Source organism: Odocoileus virginianus, chromosome 24 (assembly GCF_023699985.2).
Source record: "Odocoileus virginianus isolate 20LAN1187 ecotype Illinois chromosome 24, Ovbor_1.2, whole genome shotgun sequence".
NCBI classification, from domain to species: Eukaryota; Metazoa; Chordata; class Mammalia; order Artiodactyla; family Cervidae; genus Odocoileus; species Odocoileus virginianus.
Genome location: NC_069697.1, coordinates 30,318,714 through 30,332,333, shown reverse-complemented (window position 1 = coordinate 30,332,333; position 13,620 = coordinate 30,318,714).

Sequence of the window (13,620 nt, the reverse complement as noted above, 5' to 3'; positions counted from 1 at the left end):
ACCTTTTGTTCCAACCTATTATGCAGAACATGGAAGAAAACATAAGAGAGGTAAAGCAGAGGTGGTCTGGTTGTGGTCAGGACAGTCACCTCACCGCAGCCCTCCAGATGTCTCCCTGGCCCCTAAGCACAAGAGCAAAGGGTGGACCTCCTTACACAGCCAGACTTGCTTGTCTCATTGGCTCTGAGAAAGAAAATGAAAACCCACACCACAAGGGCAAATAAGGATACTTCAAAGCTGACACTCAAACCTGGGCTCCTGACTCCTGTTCATCCTTTTAACTAAACCACAGAAACCTTTCAAAAGGATCGAATAAGATACTTAAAGAGTGTTCCCTTGGCTGGACTTCCCAGGCTTCTTCTAAGTACAATCACGTCTTGTAAAGCATTTCATCTGCCAGTGATCACGTTGTAGCATGCTTGGTCCTCTCAGCCTGGCCAGTACCACCTGCCCTATGCCTCCCTTTTCTAACCCCTCACTTATACCCATGAATTTCAAGGCTAATGTTAAAATTCTTTTCTTAACTGGTCTCATTAAAAATTTCTATACAAAACCACTCTGGACCAAAGAGCTTGCAGGATTCTATTATTCCTTAAAAGCAGCAAGGAGAGGTATGATCCAGAGACTTGTGAAGTTGTGACAAAAGCAGACAGAGCTTAGCGGAAGGCACTTCTTCCTGTGTTTCTTCCACACCTCACACCTGGCAGGGGAAGGATGTAGTGTGGGTACTGGGGAAATCAGGGTAGGAGTTGATGTCATGTGGCTTCCATCTGTAGTGCTCCCAGCAAGTGATCTCACTCAACCTGTTCACCCCTCCCTGGTCCATCCAGTGGGTATTTACACACTGACTGGGTGCTATGCCAGGTTCTGAGGATACTTACTTATGACTGTAACTCAAGGCGCTTACAGTTTGGTAAAAAAATAGCAACTACAGAAGAGATGCTGCTGAAGAATGAGCAGAAACTGTCAACGTGGTAGACTTTTGCTTTTGTGCCTGCTCCTTCAAATTCAAGAGCCTCTCATTCAGTTATTTAGGCCCCGCCTGCCCTGACTTTGTCCGATCAGAGAACAGCAAGCTTGTTGCTAGTAGAAGATTGGTAAATGCTTGCTCTTGAAGACCTGTTTGTCATGACAAACAGCCCAAACTAGTCACATAAAGAAAGCCACAAAAGAGAGAGACAGAATTCCCAGGTTTCCAACTGTCCTTACCAACTTTCCAGACCTATGAGAATAGCTATTTTAAGTGTTCTGGCCCCAACCATCCCTTGACTGCAATAGCGTGAGGAACCCCAAGTAAGATAGCAGAAGAATCACCCTCAGAGTGCCAGTCAACCCACAAAATCATGAACAAATAAAATTGTGGTTATTTTAAATCACCGAGTTCTGGAGTGGTCTGTTACCTAGCAATAGAACATAAACATGTACTTTTTTTTTTTTTAAGATACTCTCTTTTGTTAAAATTGATGCCATGTTGAAGGTTTCAATTTTGATTGATTCTTTTTCCCAATGTGATCTCTCTCTCTCTTTTTATTGACATATAGTTGATTTACAGTGTAGTGCCAATTTGTGCTGTATGGCAAAGTGACTCAGCTATACAAATATATATATTCTTTTTTATATTTGTTTCCATTATGGTTTATCACAGGATATTGAATATAGTTCCCTGAGCTATACATTAGGACCTTGTTGTTTATCCATTTTAAATGTAATAGTTTGCAATTACCAACCCCAAACTCCTAGTCCATTCCTCTTCCTCCCTCATTCTTCTTTGACAACCACAAGTCTGTTCTCACTTTTAAAACAGTGTTTTTCAAGTGATTATTGTTATGGAATAATGTCCAGTTTGTTGCATGCATGCAAATGTATTCATAGGAGGAGGAATAATCAGTAGACTATTGTCAAGGAAGAAGGCAAAAAACAGAATTTATAGGAGAAAGGAGAGAAAAAAAACCTGAAAACAGTCTGGGAGAATAAATTTTGTTTGCACATTTTCGAGGTAAACTGATTAGCCTGTTTCTAACAAAAATAAAAGTCAGTCTGGACACTCTGTTCTTAAGTAGGCAGATGAGGGGTTATCAAAGGAAAGAACTGAACTGATTATGGATTCTCCCTGAAAACCTTGAAAGTTTACCAGGGCGCTCGCAGGTCAGGCTGTCCCGGGGCTATGGCTGATGGCGTCTTGTCATTAGACCTGAATCAAGACTAAGCCAGGACTGCACCATTTACCTCATCACAATTTTACTTGCTGATTTTAATGTACTTTGTCACTTTATTCTAAATTTTTAGTGAATTTTTTTAGATTTTCTCAGCATAAAATTAGATTATCTGCACCCAATGTACACCTTTCCTTTCATTAACATATACCACTGACAAAGCACATCTTATGCAGGATAGAATCACAAACTGCAGTACTCAGCACACTTCCGTCAAGTGGATGCTGAGACTTTACTTGGATCCCTTTTACTCCCAGTATTTGATTACTATGGCTGAGGCAGTGTTAATTTGGACCAGGGAGCAACAGCAGATGGGCCATTTAGAGTTAATTCTCACTATAAAAATTCTTCTGAAATCATCTGACTCCACAGGAAGTTCTGTCTCAGGATCTGGGCAGTAACAATTCTTGCTTTGATATTCAGCAGATGGTTAATTCTTATCGCATAGCACTACACGATCATGCTACTCTACGGGATGCTGAGTTTATTTCCTGTAAAATCAAAGTGAAACAGCACTATATGGCTAAAAGTGGTTTTAATAATATTCAAGAAAATAGAGCATTTTAAAAAATTTTAGAGTCAAGTTTTAAAGGTAAATATTCCGCTATCTTGCTCTTCTGGTATCTCTGGCGGGTTCACACACACACACACACACACACACACACCACTGTTACCATCACTGCTGCCACACCCCCGACCTGACACTATACACTGTGCAGCCTCTGAATGGGAACCAGGTTTATACTTTATAAATGTTCCCCAAGGGACCAACTGCCTCACTCTAGAAATGATCTATTCAACCTAGAAAATTTGCTAGGTGCCTGACTAAGAGGTGGAGTTTTCTGTAGAAGAGGTTAAAAGCTGTTTCTTCTCTTTAAGAAAGTTGAGGTTTATTCCACAGGTCAGTGGTTATATATCTTGGGAAACCCCTTTTCTTATCCCAATCCTCAGTGCATATTTTTGCAGTTTGGGAGAGTGTGATTCTGCTTCCATTTAGCAGATCCTGTGGCAAGTTATTTGTGACAACTTAACAGACAACCACCTGCCTGTGTGTACAATCAGAAAAGCCGAGAGAGAACCCAACCTTCTCTAAGACTTTAATGTAATTTATATTTATACTTTTCAGTTTGCCAAAAAGATAGAAATTTCGTATTTTGAAGACTCTTAACAGGATTCTGAAACAATCCTTGGGGTCTCCAGTATCAACCATTCTCACATTATGTTAAAGACCCAAGGAAAGGCCATAGGATTGATGTGTTCTGATTGGGGAGATGGGCACAGAAATAGAAAGCTGGTGGGCCAGTACCTAGGGAGCTCTAGGCACTTGGGAGCTAGACATGCAGATGCATCGGCGTGCAAAGGGTGGAGAAAGGCAGATAAGCACAAAACTGAGGAATTATGATGACAAAGGGTAAACTTTGCCCCCCTTTCAATTTCTTCCAGCTCCTAATCTTCACTGTAACATCTCTGTCTTACTGAGCACTGATATAGCAGGCTTGGGAAGATCTTTGCATGTGTTATCTCATTACATCTTTACATTTCCTAGTAGGTTCAACATTGGCTTGGAGTGAAAGGACAGCTGGAAAAATGTTCTACATTATAGGGTTATAGGATAATATGAGATAGATAAGAGCTTTGCAGGCTATAAAGCATCAGAGTATGCCAGGTGGAATTTATTTCTACTGTTTTCCATCATTTCATTTCTGGCAACTATTTCCAATGTCTTTGAGAAAAGGAGCTTTTCTATTCCTACAATTCTTATTTTTCATTGTGCAGAGTATATTTGTAAAAGAGACAATGGACAAATGAAATTGATGATTTGATCAGTTCAGTCACTCAGTCATGTCCAATTGTTTGCAACTTCATGGACTGCAGCATGCCAGGCTTCCCTGTCCATCGCCAACTCCTGGAGCTTGCTCAAACTCATGTCCATCAAGTTGGTGATGCCATCCAACCATCTCATCCTCTGTCATCCCCTTCTCCTCCCACCTTCAATCTTTCCCAGAACCAGGGTCTTTTCCAATGTGTCAGTTCTTTGCATCAGGTCGCCAAAGTATTGGAGTTTCAGCTTCAGCATCAGTCCTTCCAATGAATATTCAGGACTGATTTCCTTTAGCGCTGACTGGTTGGATCTCCTTTTGAAATTTGATTTCCATTTGAAATTGGCATGTGTGTGCTTCTCACTGTGGTAGCCTCTCCTATCGCAGAGCACAGACTCTAGGTGCAAAGGCTTCAGTAGGTGCAGCTCCTGGGCTCTAGAGGAGCTGGAGGCTCAGCAGTTGGCATGTGGGCTTAGTTGCTGTGCAACATTTGGGTCTTCCTGGACCAGGGATCGAAACTGTGTCCCCTGCATTGACAGGTGGATTCTTAATCACTAGACTACCAGGGAAGCCCTGGAGTTTCTTTTTTAAACCTTCTCTTCTTCTCCTTGTATTTTCACTCTTTCCTTTGGGCCCACATACCCCATCTCATCCCCATTGGAGGGCGTATTTAAATGTGTGGTGGGTCCTTGTTTGGCTGTTCATATTTCAGAGTGATGCAGTGAAAAGCTAGTTTGGAGCTGTGTATATGTGGGAAAGGGCTCATGAATTACTGAAATCTGCTTTAGTTATCAAGTGAGAAATCATCTTTTTTGCAGTGCTAGAATGCATAAGTCTTTCCCCAAGAACCATTCAGTTTCCCCCAGAAGAAACGCCAGTCTCCGGCCTGGATGAGATACCTAATTGTTATCACTGATTGTATAAATATTGAGAATGAGTCAGGGAGAAAGCAAGGTTTGACACTTCTATACCCCGTTTTGGGTTCCAAGCTTCATTCCTGCTCTCCACTACATCCAGCAACTCCAATTCAACCCTTCTCTGAGGCTTTGTAGAGCACATTGCCTACCTGCTTCTTCATAAACAATCGGAAATGAGGGCTTCCTCAATCCATTTCACATCCTCTGTTTACATCTTTTAGGATTTTGTTCAAATAGCTTTTCTACTGAGGCTGCCACTCATTCTCTTTGTTACTGGAGACTTGACATTAGGTCAGTCCTGGGTGTTCATTGGAAGATCTGATGTTGGAGCTAAAACTCCAACACTTTGGCCACCTGATGCAAAGACCAATACTTTGGTCATTGGAAAAGACCCTGATGCTGGGAAAGATTGAGGGCAGGAGGAGAAGGGGACGACAGAGGATGAGATGGTTGGGTGGCATCACCAACTCAATGGACATGAGTTTGGGTGGGCTCCGGGAGTTGGTGTTGGACAGGGAGGCCTGGCGTGCTGCAGCTCATGTGGTCGCAAAGACTTGACTGAGCAACTGAACTGACTGAACTGAACTGTCTTCTTTATGTCTCTTTAGTGGAATCTCAGGGGGGAAATAAGCATGTGTATTCAATCCACTTTCTTTAATCAGAAGACCTATAACTATGTGTTAGACTTGATTGGGTCATACAAAACCATCTGTCTTGTGTGTTTCGAGGGGAGGGGAACAGAGAAGGAATTTCTCCTTAAGGAACATTAGCGTGCTAAGATGATATTCACCTTGGACTGGAAGTGAGGAGCAAACGGGTGGGGGGCTCTGATTCCAGAGACTTCTCATTGGTATAGGATGAGCCATGTGGAGCCTCCCAGGATTGAGGAACAAAACCCAAGGTTTTACAGCCAGACAGCCCAAGAATGAACGTTCTCTAACATTCAGTAAAGAGTTTTTAATATCACTGACCAGACCTATTTCTGCTTGGGAATGTTAAGAGAGGGGACTGTATTGACACTTGGAATGAATGACTATGGGGCAAAAAACAGCCTTGAAGGTCAATTTCAGAGAAGGTGTGAGAGACTAGAAGAGGACCAGAAACTGTGTCTCTGGATGGAGTTGAGGAACATTACATCCTAAAAATCACTTGGGGAAGGGGACCCTAGGAGAAAGGTCTCAGTCTGGGAGCATTTTTTCATTGTTATGTTTCAACATTAAAATAAATGTGATCTTATTTTGTGCCTCACACTGGTGATATGAAATGGATTTGTTGGAAATATTTAAAATATATGTTTGCTTTTACTTTATTAAATAATCTTAATTTACTTCAATGCCTTAGTTTGTATTTAGCTTGAAGGACATTCTTGAGCTACTTTTAGATAAGAATTTCAAAGGGAAAGAGAAAGGGCAATTGTTTAGTTGGGAGGATTCTGTTTGGATTTGCTTGCCCTCCTAGGTGACATCTGAGGGTTTTGATCAATGTCAGGCAGGGTGTGCAAATCCATGGGATGGTGAGAAGGCTGCAGTGCCACAAGTTGCTGACCTCCCCTGTAGACTGGCTGCAAATGAAAACCAATGGAGTGGGGTAGCTATGGAAACCATGAGGGAGAATATTTCTTTTTCTTTTTTGCACAAGAATTACAGCAGAATGACAAGCGTCTCTTTTTCTCCTTCCATCTATGACAAAAGTTCTGTGTCCTGGTTTGTACCTTCACTTAAATTACAAGAAAAAGAACATCACAAAGAGCTGTTATTACTACGTGGCATTGCTCCTTTCCATTCTTCTGTGGATTAATTTTAAAGCCATTTGATAGAATTAACCACGTAAGTCAGTCCCATTTATCCCAAGAACATTCACCTTTGTGCAGGTGATTCTGTAGAAAGGAACTTCTCCAAGGAGCCTCTTGAAACAACATGAAGGTCATTTCTGAGGCAAGGAGGCTGGGACCTGGAGAGACAAAGTCACTTTCTGAAAGGCCCCCGGGTCCCCATGCAGGTCTGGGTCCACAGGCCACACGTGCCTTCATAGCACAGCATTTGAGATTTTTATGAAGTTATCTGTCCTCCATCTGTCTCCCTATATATATTGACCCTTTCAGTTTCAATTGAAAATAGACATTTTACGCGCTCCTGACATTTATAACCTATGCATTTGATTGGAAACTTTCTGCCTTTTGTTGACAACATGTTAGCTCTTGGGTTTAAGTTTTTCAAAGGTATAATTTTTGTTTAGCTCCAGGCAATGGCAGTTCTACTTTGTGTGTCTGAGCCTTCTGTCATCATCTGTCACTTTATGCCCACTTGTTCTTTTATTAAAGTGTCATCAGGAAGGCACACAATTGATCCAGGGTACAGAATCCTGTTCCAGCAGCCAATGAATCATCTGGTGTTGTGTGTCCACTGGCGAAAAAGAACTCCACGCAGCACATTCATTTTCTTAATTATTCTTAACTACTATAAAGAAGAATTGTTATTAATCCACTCTCCCTGGAGATGACCCCCAATCCATTTCAAAGACTATGATACTAATTATTGTAGGATCTTTACACTCACTTTGTTTCACTCTGTTCTACCTTCTAAATCAGAGTATGTCTTGTTCTCTTTATACGTTTTTTTTCTGTCAATATTCATGCCAGTGATGGAAGAAACTTGGCCAGTACAAATAGACTCTCTAAGATCTTAGTGGATGATGTAAAACAAGCTCAAGAGGCAGGGGTGGGTGTATCATCTTATGACACATGGACCTGGATGTCTGGTGGCTCACTCACCTAGAAAAACACAAAACAGACCATTGGGTTCCAGTGTCTCTCGGATCTCATTCAGTTGAGGACTAATGTTGACTCCCAATAGACATGAATATTTCAGCTCTAAGTAGATCATCGTTAGTGTCAATGAAAAAATGTCACCTCTCATATCAGTAAACAAAGGATGATGCCCCCATCAAGTCATCACATTGTAGCTCCACTCCACATGGTGAGCCCCAAGGGAGCTCAAGAGAGAAATAAGAGCCTGATCAAGCCATCAGCCACTGCAACCACCCCACCCCCCACAAAGGTGCACCCTGAGGAGACTCGGGATGAGAAAGTACAGGATATTGGCCCTGGATAGTTAAGGTGCATATCAGAGGAAGGATCACAGTGAGTCCAGACTTTTGTAGCTTCACTGGCGGCTCAGCAGTAAAGAATCTGCCTGCCAATGCAGGAGATGCAAGTTCAATTCCTGGGTTGGGAAGATCCCCTGAAAAAGGAAATGGCAACCCACTCCAGTATGTCCTTGAGAATTCCAAGGACAGAGGAGCCTGGAGGACTATAGTCCATGGGACCACAAAGAATCAGACATGACTTATCAACTAAACACAGCAACAATACATAGAAATGCACTGAGTTCATTAAGTTGAGATGTCTAGTTTCCTTTAATTAACAGTAACATTTTGATGTTCCACCTCTGGTCTTTGTTTGCAAAAACTGTGTATCCTGGCTCCTCTCTTACCTCTTCAGAACAGTCTTTCAGAGTGATTTGAGAGGCTGTGGACCAACCTACATCCTCAGTTTTGTCTGTCAGATAAAACAATTCTCAGCTTTTAGGTTGTGCATTTTTTTCAGCTGATGTTAAGAAGAGGAAACCAGGCTAACATTTTGAAACATGTTTTTGTGCTTTGGAAGTTTCAATATATTGTATTAGGTAGAGTGTTTGTCGTTCAGTTGCTAAGTCATGTCCAACTCTTTGCAACCTCATAGACTGCAGCACACCAGACTCCTCTGTCCGCCACTCTCTCCCAGAGTTTGCTCAAACTCATGTCCATTGAGTCGGTGATGCTATCTAACCATCTCATCCTCTGCTGCCCCCTTCTCTTTTGCCTTCAATTTTCCCCAGCATCAGAGTCTTTTCCAGTAAAGTCTGTTCTTCGCATCAGGTGGCCAAAGTACTGGAGCTTCAGCTTCAACATCAGTCCTTCCAAAGAATATTCAGAGTTGATTTCAGTTAGGATTCACTGGTTTGATTTCCACGCTGTCTAAGGGACTCTCAAGAATCTCCAGCACCACAGTTCAAAAGCATCAATTCTTCAGCGCTCAGCCTTCTTTATGGACCAACTCTCACATCCATACATGACTACTGGAAAAAACATAGCTTTGACTATACAGTCCTTTGTTGGCAAAGTGATGTCTCTACCTTTTAATATGCTATCTGGATTTGGCATAGCTTTCCTTCCAAGGAGAAAGTGTCTTTTAATTTCATGGCTGCAATCACCATCTACAGTGATTTTGGAGCCTGAGAAAATAAAGTCTAGAAATCAGATTTATTGTAGATTTGTACCACTCTGGAGCAGTCCACATATAGTTAAAGTTCTCAGGTAAAGCTGAGGCACTATCATAGGGCTATAAGTAAAAATCTGTAGAATAAATGAATAATTGGATTCCTTGCCCTTATTCATTTAGCTTTAAATTCTAGCAAGAAGGGGCAGTGGATATATTTGGAATTCATTCTGGCTTAAACATGCACTCACTGATTAACACTGGGCAGGTCACCTAAGCTTTCTAGCTCTCAACTTCATAATCTTGAGAATGGGGATAATAACACCTATTTCACTGGGATATTATATGTGTCAGTGCCTGACACATGGCAAGTACAGAGGAGTAGCTGTTATTTTGCTCCAGGATATTACTGAAGTATATGAAACTTTACCTTTCCCACTGACTCTAGGCAGTCAAACACTCTCTGCAAATTCCCTGGGGGTGTACATTTCCATGCTCCTGGTTCAGACCAAGGACATCTTTCTTATACCCCTCACAGAATAGCATAATTTGGAATAAAGAATCTGAAAGATCTAATTGCTAACGAATACAAAACACTGGCTCTTCCTTAATAGTGAACTTAAATTTTCCCTTGTCAATTTTAGAATCTACTTTAGAAATCCTCATTTTATATTCAATGGTTGACATTTTCGGGTCTCTGTTTTGTGAGGTAAGAACAGGATTAAATGTAGAATGAAGGACAGATCTCTAGTGTAACATTTCTAAGGACCATGCTGCAAAGCGTGCCCCTGGGTGTCACAAATCCTTGCAAGCTGCCTGGGGACCCAGACACAACAGAGTTGATGTTTCAAGGAGCGGGGAGGGCTGTCAGAGGCAGCCAGGTCGTAGCGTGGGAGGAGAGCTTGGCGAAGCACTGGGAAGTCCCCTGGGGAGCTGTTTCTAGTCATCCAAGTGCTAACAAATTGTGTCGAGATGTTGTGCCACTCCTCCTTGCTAGCTCTGTCAGAGCATCCTGAATGATGACACTAAGAGAAATGCAGTGACAGTCACACTTCAGCCCCAGCTGACAAGAAAGTGACAGGGATTCACTAAGTTTCTCCCAGTCCTGATTAGGTGTTCCACAAGTCCACTCCCTGCAGGATCCAGGAGAGCTGACATGTCCTAGCTGCTCCATTTACCTGCCAAGGAGTATTTCATACGGCGGTGAATCAGAGAGCTCGCAGCTGTTATTTGGGGAGCTGGACTCACCATTTTAAAGCACAGGATTTTTATACCCTAAGACCAAAAGCTCACTAAGGGTAAGCACCTCCCAGCAACTTTTAGAATTTTTGTTTGTTTGTTTAATTCTACACAAGCTTTATCTCTGGGTCCTATGCATAGTATTTGCTCAGGAGAGTTGGTTGATGGAGTTGAAGCTCCCCTTCCTCCGCCTGTACCATCCTTCTGACACTCAAAGAGAATACAATTACAGGTTGCAAAGTGCCTCTCACAGTGTGTATGCCAAGAGGAATGAGTATGGCACATTATTACATGGAACCGTTTGGTTTCTGTTAGGTAGTTAGAATAGGAAGCAGGAGTCCAAAATGGCGGTGACTAAAAGACAAGGAAGGGAAAAGCCTGAGAAAATAGAACAAAGGAAGGTCTGAGGACCGGAGTGAGGATCTCAAGTAGGACAAACAGCACTCCTGGCTAGCCCAATTTACATAGGGCAGACCTGGGGGAGGAAAAATCATATAAAATGAGGAGCCAAAGGGCCAGGTCTCTCTCTCTCTCTCTCTCTCTCTCTCTCTCTCTCTCTCTCTCTCTCTCTCCTCTCCCACGCGTGTGCGCTCGCTCCCTCTCTTTCTCCCCCACTCTCTTCTCTTCTCGTCTTTTGGGTCGGCATGCCCTCACGTCTGGAGGATGGATTTTCCTGCTATTTCCTAAATAAAATAGAGCTGTAACAATGATCTGTCTAAGAGCTATAACACGGTCCTGAGAGCTATAGCAGGGCCTGTCCAAGAGCTGTGACGCGCCAAGGGCTTTAATGTCCGTCACTTCCCATTTTTGTTGAGACGAGACAGAACCGAGGAGAATACACTCGGCTGACAGTTTCTTCCTTCATTCTCTGTTTTCGTATTTTGTAACGCCTATTTATTTATTTATTGGCCACGCTAGGTCCTCGCTGCTGCACATGGACTTTCCCTGTTGGAGAACAGGGCTGCTCCCTAGTTGCGGTGCAATGGCATCTCGTTGCCGTGGCTTCTCCCGCTGCAGATCACAGGCTCTAGAACATGGGCTTCAGTAGCTGTGGCGCAGGGGCTTAGTTGCCTCTAGGCATGTGGGGGCTTCCAGGAGCAGGGTTCAGACATGTGTTCCCTGCATTGGCATGCAGATTCTTACCCACTAGACCACAAGGGAAGTCCTCGGTTTTCATACTGTGCTTTTTGGGATCCGAGAAAATAAAACATGGGCTCAGGGCCAAAACACATGACTCAAAAGAAACTCCTTCTCCATAGAGATGTGTTAATGCTCTGAATGAATTGCTCAGAAGGACTCAATTTTTTTACCTAAAGGGCTTTGTCCCCCTCAGTTTCTGTATTTTTTTAGTTTTCCAGACCTTCCAATTACCCAGTCACAAGTCAAATGGTCCCTGTCCTTTGAGATACTGACTTAGAGTGATGTCACACTTTCAAGGACAAAATAAACCCAAGGAAAAAAGAAGAAATGAAATAATAAAGATAGCAGAAATCACTGTAGTTGAAAACAAGAAGTACAGAGAGCCAGTGGAACAAAAGCTGGTTCTTTGGAAAGATCAATGAACTTGACAAACCTCTAGGGAGACTGACAAAAATAAAAGGGGAAAGACACAAAGTACCAATATCAGGAGTGAAACAGGATATTGCTACAGATCCTGCAAACATCAAAAAGATAAGAGAATCCCGTGAATAAATCTACATGTATAATAAATCTGACTGCTTAGGTAAGTGGGTCAGTTCCTCAAAAACATCAGCTACCACCACTCACACCATATGAAACAGATAATTTGAATAGCCTTATGACTACTAAGGAAGTTGAACCAGTAATACTAAAATTCTTCATAAAAGAAAACTCTGCTCTCAGACTGTTTCATTGGAGAATTCTATGAAGTATTTAAAGAAGAATCAAGATGAATTCTATAGTCTTGTGTAGAAAATGAAAGAGAATGGAATATTTTCCAATTCACTTTATGAAGCAAATGTCAACATGATACCAAAACCAACAGAGACAGTATAAAAACAGAGAGAAAGAAAACCACAGGCCAGTATCCCTCATGAAAATAAATGCAAAAATTCTTAACAAAATATTAGCAAGCTGAATTCAGCAATATATGAAAAGAATTTTATACCATACCCAAGGGGGCCTTGCAGGGACTGCAAGGATGGTTAAATACTCAAAAATCAATCAATGTGACTATCATATTAACAGTCTAAGGAGGAAAAATCACATGATGTTACCAATAGACACAGAAAAAGCATTTGAAAAATTAAATAGCCTTTCATGATAAAAACTTTTATGAAACTAGCAAAAGAGGGGAACCTCCTACACTTAATAAAGAACATCTACCAAAAAAAAAAAAAAATCTATGGCTAGCATCATACTTCATGATTAAAGAATGAATGTTTTCTTCCTACAATCAAAAATAAAGCAAAAATGTCCATTCTTACCACCAGTATTCAACATAATGTTGAAAGTTCTGGCCAGTGCAATAAGGCAAGGCAAGGAAATGAAATGCATACAGATTAGAAAAGAAGAAATGAAACCTCCCCTATTTGTCAATGACATGATATTCTACATTTAAAAAAAAAAAAACCTCAAGGAATTTACAAAAATCTCCAGAAATGTACAAATTCATCAAGTTCACAGGATATAAGATCAACATACAAAAATCAATTGCATTTCTTGTATATACTAGTAATGAGCATCTGGAAACTGAAATTCAAAGCACAGAATAATTTACAATTGCTCAAAAAAAAGTGAAATAGTTAATGTGTAAATCTAACAATATATACTTACAGGACCTAAATGCTAAAAACTGCACAAGACTGATGAAAGCAAATAAAAATAAATTGTGACATATTCTCTTTTTCTTGATTGGAAGATCCAATTCCCTAAGTTTATATATAATTGAATACCATTCTTATAAAAATTCCAGCAAGATTTTTTTTTGTAGATTTAGCAAGAGTATTCTAAAGTTTACATGGAGAGGCAAAGGAACTAGAAAAGTGAAAGTAATTCTGAAAAAAAAAAAAAATAATAAAGCAAGAAGAATCCGTCTACCTGATTTTAAAGCTTGTTATTTATCTATGGTAATCAAACTTGGGTGATATTATTAAAATAATTGACACATTGGTCAATGGAATAAAGAGAACCAAGAAATCACTCCACATGGGTAT